Source organism: Gouania willdenowi, unplaced genomic scaffold (assembly GCF_900634775.1).
Source record: "Gouania willdenowi unplaced genomic scaffold, fGouWil2.1 scaffold_262_arrow_ctg1, whole genome shotgun sequence".
NCBI lineage: Eukaryota > Metazoa > Chordata > Actinopteri > Blenniiformes > Gobiesocidae > Gouania > Gouania willdenowi.
The window spans coordinates 1-16,473 of NW_021145020.1; the positions used below are offsets into that span (position 1 = coordinate 1).

A 16,473-nucleotide genomic window follows, 5' to 3' on the forward strand; every position below is an offset into this window, starting at 1 on the left:
TGGGAGAACTTGAGCCAAATAGTTTGAGAACCAGCGCTTTAGGGTCTGAACATGAAATCAAATGTTTACATGAGTTGGGATGAACTTGTTAGACGTCCCTTCAAGCAGATTTGGAATCAATACAATTCCTAATCCATTTTCACGTGTAATATTTTTGTCATACGTATCTGTGTACTAAGAAAAACACACAAATGGGGAACCAAATTAAAACTGGGCTCGTTGGAATGATTTGAATTTTTTTATTACATGTTAATGAGCTATTTATGATAATATTCTATATAATATTCACAGTCGACACTGCCAAACATAAAAAAATATTCTTAATCTTCTTTTTCTGTTAAGTCCATATCTCAGGTTTGATTTCTATATAATTACCATAAACTGTATCATTTGACACTAATACAAAGTTTCTACTACGTTACCTCACAAAGTTAAAATACATTTAAATGTAAGTAATATATCACAAAATATGAACAAATATGACAAAACAACAGTTGATCTCAACACATGGAATGTTAACATGTGATTTCATGTTCAGAACACCCTAAAGCTACAGAAAAATATGGTGCATGGATACAGTAGCTACCGTAGCCCATGACCTACTTGGAGCACTAATTTATCTGCTGAATGTGCACAAATACAAAAAACACTGTTGTTTATTAATATTACAGAAGGAAGAAGTTCAAAGACTGCATATCTTAGCATGTACTCAATGCACGTAACGGACTAAGAAGCTAATGCTAGTTAACATGCTAATTTATGGTTTAGCCATGTCTTCTCTTTGCTCAGTTTTACTCACACTGACTCTCTATCCAATGCTTCACATTCCTTTACAAAGCTTCTCCTTGGCTCATATTAGCAACATCTTCATTTTTGCTTTGCTTCAGAATGTATTGATATATTATTTACTGGTGTTATTTTAAAGCAGTGATTTTATAACACATAGGCCTTAAAGTGCATATATCCTCATGAGATGTTATCTCCATGGTGTCAAATAATAAGGCTAAAGCAAAACCATAAATAAAAATATATATAAATATACTGTATATTGTTTTTAAAGTCAAAGTGAGGGACTAAAGCACTGATTCTGGCCTTATTCTAAACCAGGGGTTCTCAACTCGTCTCAAATCGCGACCCACTTTTTTTATTTATTTTTTAATTCAACCAACCAAAAGTAGTTTTTTTCAAAGATAGCTGTTGAAAACACGCATATATAATTTTTAGAAAAACATAAATCTATATATTTGCAACATGCTTTTCACTGCATGTCTGTCAAAAGAAAAGTTTCTTTCAAAATAAAAGACAAGTCACACATGACAGACATTACATTTTTTGTTGGCTTTTTTTGGCCAGCTTTCCATGACCCACTTTTGGGTCCCGACCCACCAGTTGAGAATCACTGTTCTAAACATTTTAATATTATTATTATTCATTCATATTTTTTAATCTGAATTATGGCAGTTAACTTTGATCTGATCCTGCTTCTTGATCTAATGAACAAATTCCTTTTTTTGAACTGGCACGTGATTTCTTTAATCATGTGTCATCACTATGAAACAGCAGACAGTGCTCTATAAATCAGCTCTTTGTTTACATGTGCTCTATAAATCAGCTCTATGTTTACATGGTGAAGTGTACGTCTGAACATATGAAGAGCTGTTTGGGTGAAATGCACTTACCTGTAATTAAACTTTAGATTTACACCGTCTGAGGAGCCATAAAACTACATTAAAATGTCCTATTGCACTTGAATGCATCACTCAGTTCACATGACCCCACGCGGAGGATACGGACTCTTCAACAGCCAATCAGAGGCTACGCAAGTCACGTCCAGCCTGTCAGCTCAGAAGTGATGCGCATGCGTGTTGTTCTCCTGGTCTTTTCCAACCTCGGACTCCAGAGTTTAGCAGCTACGCAGCGGAGGAAAAAAAGACGGAAAGAGGAGAAAATACGTGAGTTAAACGGAGAGAGAGTCAGTGCACTTACCTACTGGAAGCTAGCTGATACTTAGCATTAAAGAGCGCTAGCTGATACTTAGCATTAAAGAGAGCTAGCTGATACTTAGCATTAAAGAGAGCTAGCTGATACTTAGCATTAAAGAGAGCTAGCTGATACTTAGCATTAAAGAGAGCTAGCTGATACTTAGCATTAAAGAGAGCTAGCTGATACTTAGGATTAAAGCGAGCTAGCTGATACTTAGCATTAAAGAGAGCTAGCTGATACTTAGCATTAAAGAGAGCTAGCTGATACTTAGCATTAAAGAGAGCTAGCTGATACTTAGCATTAAAGAGAGCTAGCTGATACTTAGGATTAAAGCGAGCTAGCTGATACTTAGCATTAAAGAGAGCTAGCTGATACTTAGCATTAAGAGAGCTAGCTGATACTTAGCATTAAAGAGAGCTAGCTGATACTTAGCATTAAAGAGAGCTAGCTGATACTTAGCATTAACGGCCATGCTAGCTCTGTATCTCACAGGCTAAAGCCACGTGCCTTCCCTGCAGCAGTCGTTATGACAACGTGTTATAAAGACAGATTAACGGTGAGAAACATGGCTCTGTGGCTGCTCTGGTGCTATTTTTCTGTTGTTCTGTTGCTAAAAGGAAGTAGTAGCTCTATAAAAGTCTTTAGGATGAACTGAGATAAATAATGATGCAGTGTTTTACACATGTATATACTGAGTTTATTATTGTATGCTGATGTGTATATATATATTAAAAAGTGTTAAAGTTATAAAAAGTATTTTAGAGTGAAATTATATTTTATAAATGCAAAGTGTTGAATGACTTTATTTTAGCTCAACTGTGAGTTTAAGTATGTTAAAGGGTGAGTGTGGTGTGGTTCCTCTCACACTAGTAGGCCTATAGTGTGGGAGAAATTAAGTATACTACTTTAATACCTCTGAACTACATTTTTATACTGTTTTATGTATATATGTTATTCTGATTTTGATATGGTTATGATATTTTGAATGTAAATGGTTACTTAGCATAATTATTACTGGAATGCTGTTCACATAAGCAGTTAGATTTGAGTAATTGAATGTTGTACAACAAAACCTGAAGATTTATTATGTTATATAATTGTAGATTTATGTGTGGAGTCTGATGCATTTTTGACATTTACACTTTAATGATGCATCAGAGTTGATTTTAATAGATATGACCTTATTTTTAGGTCAGGTTTTTTGAGTGGACGAGAAAGTCCAAGGACCAGGAAGAGATCCTGGTTGAAAACTGATGGTGAGTAGGAACCTGGAAGAGAAGACACCTACACGTACACACTCACACATACAGTATATACACATCACCCTTCAAAGAAACTTTAAGAACAGCTGCAACAATTTTCATTTTTTAAGGCCCAATGGACAATTCTTATTTTAGTTTGTTTAGTGTGCACACTTTTATTTTGTTTTGGTATCTGAATCATTGTAATAATACATGAGTTGCTACTCAACAGTTATTCCTTGTTTGACTCATTATTGCTGCTCATCCATAGAGCTCCTAACCAATCTGGGTTTGCTGATAACTAGTCCAACTTGATATTACACTGTAATAACTTTTATCATTCATATATTGGGTTACATAGGCTATTCAAGTAGAAGTACTGTTACTTGATTAAAATTGTATTCAAGTAAGTCATACATGAAGTACTGAAATACAAATAAAAAGTAGCTCAATTCATTCCACTTGCATACAGTAAACATCACATGTATAAACATAAAAAAGAAGAGACTAAATCTTGCACAATTAGAACAAAGGCATCTGTATAAAATAAAAGCTTTGTCACAATGTACAATTCTTTTTTAAAACAAAATAACACCTATGAATGAATTCAATTCAAAGCAAAAACTATTCTCAGGCTTTATGTATAACTACATTTATAAGCAATAAAAGTGTGAAAATAACAAATATTCAACACTGTTTTGACGACATACATTACGTTTAATCTGGTTGGTCGATTTAATTGTTGCCAGTTCATTTCATTTTTTGTAGTTTCACTATATACGTTGATCATTTTAAAACAAAAAAATCATAATTTACTCGGTAACGGTTGGTGAAGAAATGTAAGGAATTACTGATTTAGAAATATACTCATAAAAGTAAACGTACCCATAAATGTAACTCATTTACAGTAACGCGAGTACTTGTAATCCATTACTTTCACCTCTGTTTATGCCTTAATTACCATGACTCAACAAAGTGTCGTCTTTAAAACCAAAAGGTTGTCAGATCTTTTACAATATTTGTGCATTTTTGTATTGTTGTGTCTATACACGGAGGGAGGAGCTAAAGAAGAATATCTGTTATTGTTTGTCAGGCCAACAGTAAAATGTGTTCTATCAAGACTCACTTTATAAAAAGATCATATTTGCTCTCAGGCTTTCAAAGTGTTTTCTTATCAAACTCAGGTTATCATCAATTCCTGATTCAAAGCTAATATGATCTCAACCCTGTTATGAGTTGTTGTTTTACTCCTTTTAAATAGTAAAAGGACACGAGAGGTTGGTAAGATCCTTTCTTCACTAAATATGGACTCACTAGCAACATCTAGTGGACACATTCTGTAACTACACATGTCACAGATAATTGTGGCCATTACATTTTAAAATGACCAATTTACACTTCAGATTATCCATGTTCAATCATAACTCAATTATGATTCAGTGACCAGCATTTTTTATGGCTCCAATTAAATTATGATTGTTTTTGTATCCCCTGAAAGTCAATTATGATTCTCAATTAGTAAAGTTCAATTACAATTAATCACAAAGTGGTAAATTTACAGGCCTGTTATTTTGTATGTGTCTGTATGGTGTTGTTTTAGCATCATTACATTTACATTTTAGTTCATTGATTAGAATATCTTATGTAAACTTAGGACAAGAGTTGGAATTTAACTATAAACTCTTAATGTTATTACTGTATATCCTAACCCTTCTAACCATTACCACCTGTATGGTGTGAAGACTCACTCACAGGTAGCGGGAAAACCTAATATTAAACATATTTGGATAATTATTAACTACATACAGTATGTGTAAGCCATGGATCTGTAACATTATTCCCCAGTTTTGTGTTTAATTAAATTATAACTTACATTTTTTATAGAATTACAATTAGTCAATTTTCTGAAGTCAATTCCAATTCAATTATGATTACAACAGCAACATATTATTTTTCAATTACAATTAATATGACATTTACACCATAACTGTAATTAATTATCAATTACACAATTACAATTATAATTATTGACCCCGTGACCCTGAAAAAAGTGGGTCAGAAAATGGATGGACCATCGAGAGAGTTTTTTTTTTTTTAATAATTGTTTTTTTTCGATTATGTTATTTTTGTAATTGTTGGGTGTAATAATCAAAATTGTAATCGAATTTCAAATAATTGAGCAGCCCTACTCCAAAGGTGTCATAATTTAGTGAACGACACTTAATGACAGCCTTCATAACACCTTATTAATGCTAATGAGAGCATGGGGTGCTGGATCAGCAGCAGCCAGGGTGGGCTCATGGTAGGGGGAAGAAGTGTGAGGGGGGTCTCCGTCTAGGGAGACTAGGACCAGGACTGCAAACATAAGGGTTACCTGTGCTGCTCCAGCATTTAGACAGAGCCACAGGGCTGTAAAAACAGTGTCAGACAGTCTCCAACAAACTAAAAGCAGCCTACGACCAACAACAGGACAGTCTGAAATGAAAACTTAACAGACAAGCTGAGACAAGTTCAACATAAGACACTAACACAGACTCCGATTGTTACAGCGGTGCATCCTGGGAGCTCACGTCCCATATCAGAGGAGATCTGGTGGTGCCTACAGCCAACACGCCTGAGGAGGTGGGATGGAAGAGCAGCAGCTCCAGCCTGCCAAGTCCTGGATGCAGGGCTGCTCCTGGTCAGGATCACATAAACACCACAGCTTCACCTGAATACACACACAAAAGGAGAAAAGTGGTGTTCTTAAAGTGTCATTATTATAAAGGCATTAACAGATTGTATTCAATCTGTTTTTAAATGTTGAAGCCACATTATTTTATTTTTTTTACATCAGTGCTTTACAACATTGGGGTCAGGACCCTGGATTTTAAATGGGGTCCCCTGAAATGTCTAGTAATTGATAAAAATAAAATAATTACTGATTAAAACACAAATTTTGAACATTAATTACTTATTATTGTTTTTGAATATAAAACAAAACAATCTTAAACAACTGTATTCTATCAATAAATATGAATCTATCCATGCATCCATCCATTTTCAGACCCACTTTGTCCTATTTCAGAATTGCGGAGCATTATAAATATTATTATTATAAAAATTAAATGCAGTTTTAAAAAAATTAAATCTGAGCTGGCAAAACATGTCACCAATCCTGACTGCTCTGTATTTGCAACAAACATGATGGAAAACGAATTCTAGAAAGAAAAAAAAGTCTTTTGGGTCACCAGAGACTCATATCAAAATGAGGTCACGACCCAAAAAAGGCTGGGAACCACTGTTTTAATAAAACAATACCCTATGGTAGTGTGAAGAGAAAATATGAAGACTTTGTAGATGGTGGGATGTGAAGTTTACATAAGCTCAATGATGAAACCAAACTGCTGAGCTGAAATCTAAAGTCAGCACATTCCTGTCAGTCAGGACACAAAATTCCCACAAGAAGCCGTTGAAAAATCTAAATGCAAACACTTGGTTGTGTTTTCAAAGAAAAGTGTAGGATAAAAATCAATAAATGAACAAATCTTGAGGGAAGCGACTCAGTGTTTCATCTGCAGAGCATGTTGCTAGGAGACGTTCATCAAAAGGGGAAAAGTCCATATCAGTCACTAAATCTGACAAACAGGAGGAAAACAAAGAGATTTACCAGGACTTTCTAGTGTTAATATTCTTTCTTTACAGAGTTCTCTAAGAATTTTAAAAAGTTACCAGAATGACAGGAAACCTGGGTGAGCGACCATTGTCCGTCTGAACTGGGTCGGACTGATGTCAGACCCACTTACACACAATACAATTTTTCACATCTGGTTTAAAACAAAATGCATGTTTAGTAGGGCTGAACGATTCATTGCATTTGCGATATTATCGTGATATCATAAAACGCGATTTTCTAATCGCAAAGGCTGAATTATTTTTTCTTGTCCTGTTAAGTTCAGAGTGTTTAAGAAGTACAGTCTGTTTACATGTTTCATGACACGTGAAGTTAGTTAGATGTGTTGAAGAGGTAAAGCCACAGATTTGTTTGCTTTATTGTTGTAATCTGTGCTTTAAAATGTATATTTAATATTTATTTTAAGTTTAAATAAATCTGAAATAGTTTATTATGAAACAGATTAATTTATTGCTTGTGTTCATTGAAAAATACATGACAAGAGGCCTTTGAAAGAATAATCTCATATTAAATCACAATATTGAGGGAAAAAAAATCGCAATTAGATTATTTTCCAAAATCGTTCAGCCCTAATGTTGAGGCTAATATTTCTTTCCCCCTTTAATGATAACGTATTACCCTTTATTTCTGATAAATGATTCATGTTTATCATACAGACTAATGCAACACTTGAGTAAAAAGCCTCAGTAGTCTGCATGTGTCAAAAATGAGAAATAGTATATAAATAATAATAGTTTTTGGCTATTTAATTAAATATATATTCAAGTTGTTCTTACTTTATTTGATCTAGTTTTAAATATAAAAAGTAACAGTAAAAATTCTACAAAAGTAATTATTTTATATAATTTATCTTATTCATTTATCTTTGTCTCTGATATTAAATATGATGTTATCTGAATGAACCAAGTTTGATAATAAATTAAATTATATTGCTGTGGGTCAAAATCAGTGTAAGACACTTTTAAAAGCTTACTTGTCTGCTCAGCATTAAAAGCCACCAGTTTGGAGCTGGCTTTGATGTGGTTGATCCAGTCCTACAGTTAAACATGAATGGAATTTAAAAAATAATATTCAAACAGGAATAAACATGCAAACCAAAAACAGAAAAGCCTTTTTTTTTTAGTTTCACAGCTGCATTGATAAGTTTAGACGCTTTGGAAAGAGAAACATGTTGAGGAAGAACAAATACCGTATGTGTTGCACAGCAGGAAACATTTTAAAACAACTTTCACAACTTCAACCACCAAAGTCGACAAAATGACCTTTTATGTGTCTTTCTGTGGATGAGGGTATTTATCTGAAGAAACGCACTGTTTTTTGGATGCTGGAGTCAAATACCTACAAATAGGGGCGTGCATCTGACGATAAAAAAGATTCACCATTTAAACGTCACGATACAATATATGAAAATAGTAATTCATTGTATTTCTTTCAATTTATTATTTTTAAAAACTCATATCCTGATATATCCCCATACTAGACATGACAAAACATCATGATAAATCGCAATATCAATAATAACAAATTTCACCTTTTCAAGAACAAAATGGTATGGAATCCAATTTATTTTTTTATTTATTTTTTTGAAACTTGCGAAAACAAGTAAATGGTAACTAACTGTAATTCATATTACATATTACATTCTTCAAAAAAAACAAAAAAACATTATGATTCTGTTAAGTTCTTAAATTAAAAAAAAAAAAAGTAACCATATACATCTATAAAAGTAGAGATGTCCCAATATAATTTTTTTATTTTTTATTATTTTTTTACTTCCGATATAATGAGGTTTACTGACACCTAGTGATTGGGCGTTTACATGCTATGCATGTTAGCACAAATAAATGTTTTTTTTTGTTAAAAAAACATAATTGAAAAAATTTATTTGGACATTTTTTTTTTGCCGAACGATATGATAATCACTCGATGAAATATCACGATATATCTCTAAATCTCTTTTTTTTTTACACCCTTGCAAAGCAAAGAAAAACCTGACACTATTAACTAAAGATGAAACGATATAGATTTTTTAGGGCCAATGGTGCCAATACCAATTTTTTTTCGATCGACCTTAGCCAATGACCGATACGGACTGCCGATATTCTTGAGCCAATATTTGGAGCCGATACTACTTTTGCTCCCTCAATTTACATCATAAAAATTACACAATGATGATAACAAATGGTACGAGTCTCAATTTTCTCAAAAAAAGAACATTAGAAATTAACAAAGGTGAGGTAGAACGACAAGTAAAAAAAATATATTTAACAAATATTAAAAACAGGTGACGTAGAACAATAACAAGTAAAAAATATTTCTGCTTTCTGTAAATAATGGGCATTGGCGAACGCAGCAGCCCACATCGGCCGATACACGTAAAAAACGCAAAAAAATGTATGTTTTGAGTGAATTACGATTTATTTTGGTCTTGATCTTATTTTCTGTTTGGTTTTTGATTGTCAATGTTGTGTATTGTGTTTTTATCCGTTTTTTTCTTTTCTTTTTTGTAGTTTTAATTAACAATTAAAACACCACAAAACATATTAAAATGTGTACTATTAAAATATTTAACAATCATCATATGGTCGGTTTACAATCAAATATCAAGTCCCAGCAGCTCTGACGTCAGGATTTGGAGTGAAGGAAGTGACGTAGTCTACGCCCATTAGATAAAAGGCTCAGTCAGCGATACTGCACTGTACTGCCATATGTACTCTGTTATTGTTATTGTTTAACACTCAGCTCTATCTGTCTCAGAGATATTTGCTCCACGGACACACACACACCTGTGGGAACCGGGTCACAAATCAGGTTCAAATAAACTCAAATCATATTCAAGTAATCTTTCAAATCATAATTACTAAACTTGGCACCATGCACTTTAACTGAATGAAGTGAGGTTTAGCTGATTAGTTTGAAGTAAATAATATTTACATTGTAATATTTTACATTTACTTGCAAATTCAGTGATATTTCTGAATAAAGTAAGAAAATAATATTTATGTTGTTCTACATGACCTGTTTTTAATATTTATTCTATTTTTTAAATTGTTCTTGTTTAAATATGTGCATTTCATCATGTTTTAATGTTGAAACCCAAAGTAAATTCCTACAAATTTGCATAAATTACATCAGGACATGAGTTTACTCTACAACTCATGTTTGAGTGTTCCTGGCTGCTGCAAACTTTATTAAATAACATGTATTGCTAGTTTTTACTTATGTATTTGTTGTGCTTTTTTTTTTTTTTTTTCGTTATAGTCACTATGGCAATCCAACGAGTATCTGCAACCCTTGGCAATTTAGTGAAAGACATCTACAACAAGGAAGGCTGTAATCTGCTGCAAAAAGGTATTATATATTTGACAAACTTACAACTACCGCCTCGCTGTATGATGCGGACAATTTTATTTCATTTTCACAATCTGGAAGTAGTCGTTAACTGTCTATTTCATTGTAGCTTTGGGAATGACGAAGCCTTGTGTGAAGCCTGTAGCCTTGGAGAAAGCGATGAGTTCAATTTCTCACATACAGAAGAAGAAATCTAAATATATATTTGCTTCAGTATATTAACACAGAGTTAAAGACAATTTAGACAAATACATTATCTGTAAAATGTGTTCATTATGTGGCATATTCTGTTAATATTAATGCTAAATCAAATTTTACTGTTCAAAGAATAAATAAACTTGTGATGTTTGTGTCGCTATCATTGAAACTTTATTACACATATCATGCATTTTCTCTACAAGCTTTTTTTTTTTCTTTCCTGATATTGTCCATCATGTTTACAGCAGGTGAAAACATTTGAAGAAACTAATGCTGTGTTCAAGTTCACACGATCCAAGACCAAGAAATGCTCACCATCAGAATGCACCGAGACCAGTCAGACTTTATTTAGTTATGGAAAAAAATCTAAATAAATAAAGGCTCAAAGCCACTTTTTAGGATAATATTCTATGTTTACACGCTGTTTTTCATTGTAAATGTGTGTTTGAATGCTTAGCAAAGAGTCAAAAATGTAAACTCTCACTACAAAATGTCACAATACGTATATTTCCCCTCTTGGAATGAAAATAGACAGAGGACTACACATTCACTTGTGTTTTGGGACAATATCACAAACATTCCTACCTGTAAAACAGATGACAAAATATCTAGTAACTAGCAATCAGACAGGAAATCTATTGTAAAATCTCGTGCTACGTAGTCTTTCATGATTACGACATAACGTTACCTTCTATATATACAGTATATACATAGATATTTTCATACATGCACAAATAAAAATGCTCGATCCATGCTAAACATCAAATGTATGTATTTTAAGATGCAATATGGATCAAAGTGTGCAGGCCACCCTCTTGTGGCCATAGTGAATTTAAACAAGACCATAAAGCTGCAAAAGCTGCTTGGAACGATAAATATAATTTTGTTATAACATCAATAGATCAATAAAAAGGTATTTATTTTAGGGAGTGAGTGGTAAAACCTAAAACAGGTATTTAGGATCAACGTGTCTAAAGTTAAGCCCAGTTTTATCTACAGTCTAAGACATGTCAGTGCATCGTAGACCGATGTATGTGCAAGAACCACCACTGCAAACCCAAGGGCTGCCCCGGACTCGAGGTTTTATCTTGTAAAGGATATGATTGTTTAAACCAGGGGTCCCCAATCCTGGTCCTCAAGGGCCACTATCCAGCATGTTTTAGATGTTTCCCTCTTCCAACACACCTGATTGAAATGAACAGGATTGTTATCAGGCTTCTGCAGAGCTTGATGATGAGTTAATCATTTGAAAACACACCTCTCTTACGAGAAAATGAATTGGTTTTCTCCAGACTAAATATAACTTGTGATATTTAGTATGGCGATAGCCAGACTAGCTAAATATGGCTTTTCTGGGTGATTCTTCAACAATGGGCAAATTTGGCGTCTGTAGTTTTTGGAAAATAACAACAAATATTCTATTTTTAATTATTTTACATGTAATGTATCAGTGCAATGTCTAGTGTCACTTTAGTGGTTGCTTTAATATTCAATATATAGTTTTTCAGCATATTTAAAATATGACTTCTAACCCTAATCGTGATGGAAATGACAAAATTTCATATTCATTAAAAATCTTGAAATCTCTTGCTTTAGCTTCGACATTAAATGTACACACAATACAACAAGTGAAAATAATTTTTATTAATTGAGAGCATATTCAAAAGAAATATAAGCCTTTTGGAAATGATGTCTGGAAAGTTTATTTTTTCTTGGATTTTTTTTCTTGAAACTTTAGCTTAATTATATCTTGTTCTTTTGTGTCTACTATACAATTAACATTCGCGAGCTCAGTCATAAATATAAATCGCATTGCTTGTGTTTTCTAAACTAGTGTTTGTTTTCTAAACTAGTTTTGTTGATACATAAGCCTCTTTTCCTGATGCGCGCTTCCCGTGCTCGTTAAACGTTGCTGGTCATGCTGCGTTTTGCGTTTCATTTTACTGTTTTTTTTTGGTGGCTGACATAATTCATATTTGTTTGAGTAAACATGGAAGCATTAAATTGCATCAATGCTCTAGATATTTTCTCTAATGGTTGTCATTTGTAGGAAAAAATTGTGTAGATCAGTGATGTGAGGATTTTTCACATAGTAAACTGAGCTATGTAACTGCAATTAATTAATGTAAAGAACTGAAGAAGAATTGAGTCAAGAATCTAGACTCCAATATGATGGTTAGCTAGTATTAGCTAGGTGACTACCCTATAGAGTACTTTATTTAAATACTGGCTTGAATTTCAGAAGTGAATGTTAGATGCCGTTTTTCTTCTCACTTCTATTTTTCTTTTTCAGATACCTAACTCTTGGGGTATTTGTCTCATTCTCCTCATGTCCTGTGTTCTCACCTCCATGTGACAACATAGTTTGTAAGTATAAGTGAAAAGTTGTACACATCAAAATGTAGCACAGTTTAAATGAAGTTCAGATTAATTTACAGTTCATGTGTAGTTAAAATTGTTTGCAATATCAATTGGAAACATTTAGAGTAAGTATAGTTAAAAGCACAAATTATTGATTTATGATACAAAAAACTCATTAAGCCTACAATTTCTTATCTTTGACAAGGTTGGTTGTGTGGGGTTTTAAGTTATTCTTGGACATTATGCACTTTGAAAAGGAGCTGGCTTTTTGAGTGTCCTTTTTGTAACATGAAAGCTGTTAAACCTTAACAACAAACTCAGCTGAAAGGCATCTGATTTTACAAATAACCTAATTGATTTTACAAATAACCTAATTGATATGTTGTCCTTTGTCTTCATTCACAGGTGCTGTGTGAATGTGGCCTTGCAAATTGTGTGACCGTTCGTTATCTACCAGGTATGAGTTATTAAAACATTTCAGGTTGAGACATTTCCACCATAGCTTGACAGGTCGATATCCCTGTGTATATCTAGACTGTCCTTGCACATTCATAAGCTGCAAGCAACTTTTGACACACACATATCGAACACACCGCAAGTTTGATACAGCAGGTGCTCAGTCCACTACGTTCTCATGTCAGACATGTGGGTGTGAAGAACTTTCAACAGAGAAGGAATACTTTAGTCATATTAATCAACACCTTAGGCAGTATGAAAATGTAACTTGTATGTTTGAGGGATGTACTTATCAGTCTAACATATATGGTACTTTTAATTCACATAAAAATCGTAAACATAATCCCCACAGTCTAAAGGATTTTAAAGCAGGTGTAGTTAAAGTCGGTGTCCAGTCAGTGTCTAGTCCAGTAGATGAGGGGCCCACATTTACTGCGGACATAGATGGTAGTCTGTCAGACGCAGATGCAGATAGTGATATTGATAATTCAGAGGACCTTCCTGAAGTTGTAGAAAATAAACTTGGCTTTGTTCTATTGAAGTTGGAAAACATTTTTCATGTTCCATCTACAGCAATAGATGAATTAGTTGATGAGCTACACTACCTGCTGAGTACTGTATCTGTGTCAATAACTTGTAACAGTATTTCAGATTTTTTCAAAAGAAAAAACATAGAGGTTGATAGCTTGGTTATTAAGGAATTGGCACATTCACTGTGTAAAACTAGTCCTTTGGCAAATGCACTGGAAAAAGGTGGACCCCTTGCAACAGCTTATAAGAGAAAAGAGTACTATAAAGAAGTGTTTAAGGTTGTCGAGCCAGTGGAGTTTCTTCTTGATCAAAAAACAAGCAAGTCCTTTCAATATATCCCATTACTGCGATCTTTACAGCAGATACTTGATTCTTCTGAAGTGTTGAATAGAGTTATTGATAGCCACAGAACACAGGGCAGTGACCCAGACCAGCTTGAAAACCAGCAGTATCGCTCCATAAGAGATGGTGTGTACTTCAAAGAAAATCCTTTCCTGTCAGGTGATGAGTTAAACATTTGTTTGACATTGTACATTGATGACTTTGCTGTGAAAATTTGTCTGTAATGAAGGGTTTGTGGTAAGGGTAGAAGAGAAAGAAGGGTAAACTCCCCTCTCTTCTGGAAGCCAGTAAGTCACCTTTCATGGCTTCCACTCTTTGCTTAACTCCTCACCCATCCTCCTCACGCTCCAATTCTCCTATAGCCTTCTCACTACCAGAGTTTTCGTTAGATGACTTTTCACCTATTTGAAATCATTTAAATAACCAGAGTAATACTTGTCCACTCTGTCTCCACCTTAGATTAGCAAAGCAGTATGGCAGGACGAGTAACTTTCAGAGTCCTCATTGGAGGTGAAGATGATGCAAGAAAGCTCATCATTGAATCTGGAATACCAAACACTGTGGAGGAATTCACTCAGCAAATCAAAACTTTTTTCCAGCTGACTGAGCCATTCAGACTTCAGTACAGAGACAAATAAATGGATGATCAGTTTATGAACCTTTGTTCAACGTCAGAACTTGTAGATAAAGCTACTGTGAAAGCTGTGTTCATACCTTCTGAGACAACCAGCTCTTATCCAATAAGTAATGCTATCCCCACAATACCACGTAGTCTTTTCGATGCCAGCGCCATAAACCTCAGCGCATCATCACATGAAGCAAGTGATTCAGACTCCTGCCGCAGCAATGATACCATCATCTTGTCATCGCCCGAGACTCGGTCCTGTTCTTGGCCCAAAGTCTTAGCCTTTCCAGATTTCCCTGTCAGCACTTTTTACTGGCAGCCATTTTTTTTTAGACCAAATGGTCAATAACTTTTGATAGGAAGATGCCACAAACTTGTGCTTTACATCGTTGACAAGGTCTCAATGAGCTCTAAAACATATTAAAAGAAATCAGACCTCCAGCGCCTTCTAGTGGCGAATTAGGCAAGAGAAGAAAATGTGAAATTCCACTGATGAGGTGTATCTCAGCTTGTGTATGTGCCACAGACTTGTGCTTTACACCTTTGGAAAGGTCTCAATAAACTCTATAACATATCAAAAACTCAGACCTCTAGCACCATCTACTGGGAAGTTACACAAGTTCATCTCTGAAGGCCCACACCTCAGACCCCTGGGGGCCCGGAAGGGAACCGACGAGAGGTCCGGTTCTCACATATGTTAAGGGGCCCGTTAAGCCAATATAGGAGCCATTGACCCCATCTCGATAGCACTTTGCGTTCCTGAGTTATAACCATTTTTCCAGATTTCCCTGTCAGCACTTTTTACTGGCAGCCATTTTTTTCAGACCAAATGGTCAATAACTTTTGATAGGAAGATGCCACAAACTTGTGCTTTACATCGTTGAAAAGGTCTCAATGAGCTCTAAAACATATTAAAAAAATCAGACCTCCAGCGCCTTCTAGTGGCGAATTAGGCAAGAGAAGAAAATGTGAAATTCCACTGATGAGGTGTATCTCAGCTTGTGTATGTGCCACAGACTTGTGCTTTACACCTTTGGAAAGGTCTCAATAAACTCTATAACATATCAAAAAATCAGACCTCTAGCACCATCTACTGGGAAGTTACACAAGTTCATCTCTGAAGGCCCACACCTCAGACCCCTGGGGGCCCGGAAGGGAACCGACGAGAGGTCCGGTTCTCACATATGTTAAGGGGCCCGTTAAGCCAATATAGGAGCCATTGACCCCATCTCGATAGCACTTTGCGTTCCTGAGTTATAACCATTTTTCCAGATTTCCCTGTCAGAACTTTTTACTGGCAGCCATTTTTTTCAGACCAAATGGTCAATAACTTTTGATAGGAAGATGCCACAAACTTGTGCTTTACATCGTTGAAAAGGTCTCAATGAGCTCTAAAACATATTATAAAAAATCAGACCTCCAGCGCCTTCTAGTGGCGAATTAGGCAAGAGAAGAAAATGTGAAATTCCACTGATGAGGTGTATCTCAGCTTGTGTATGTGCCACAGACTTGTGCTTTACACCTTTGGAAAGGTCTCAATAAACTCTATAACATATCAAAAACTCAGACCTCTAGCACCATCTACTGGGAAGTTACTCAAGTTCATCTCTGAAGGCCCACACCTCAGACCCCTGGGGGCCCGGAAGGGAACCGACGAGAGGTCCGGTTCTCACATATGTTAAGGGGCCCGTTAAGCCGATATAGGAACAGTT

The 16,473-nt window shown here is 34.8% G+C and overlaps 1 long non-coding RNA gene across 1 annotated transcript; it reads left to right on the plus strand.

The window, feature by feature from the left end:
- The first annotated feature begins 1,844 nt into the window (after window positions 1-1,844).
- Window positions 1,845-5,898, plus strand: LOC114459117 (uncharacterized). Its single transcript, XR_003673236.1, has 3 exons — window positions 1,845-1,952; window positions 3,175-3,239; window positions 5,774-5,898. It is a non-coding gene; the product is annotated as an uncharacterized LOC114459117 (long non-coding RNA).
- The last annotated feature ends 10,575 nt before the right edge of the window (window positions 5,899-16,473 follow it).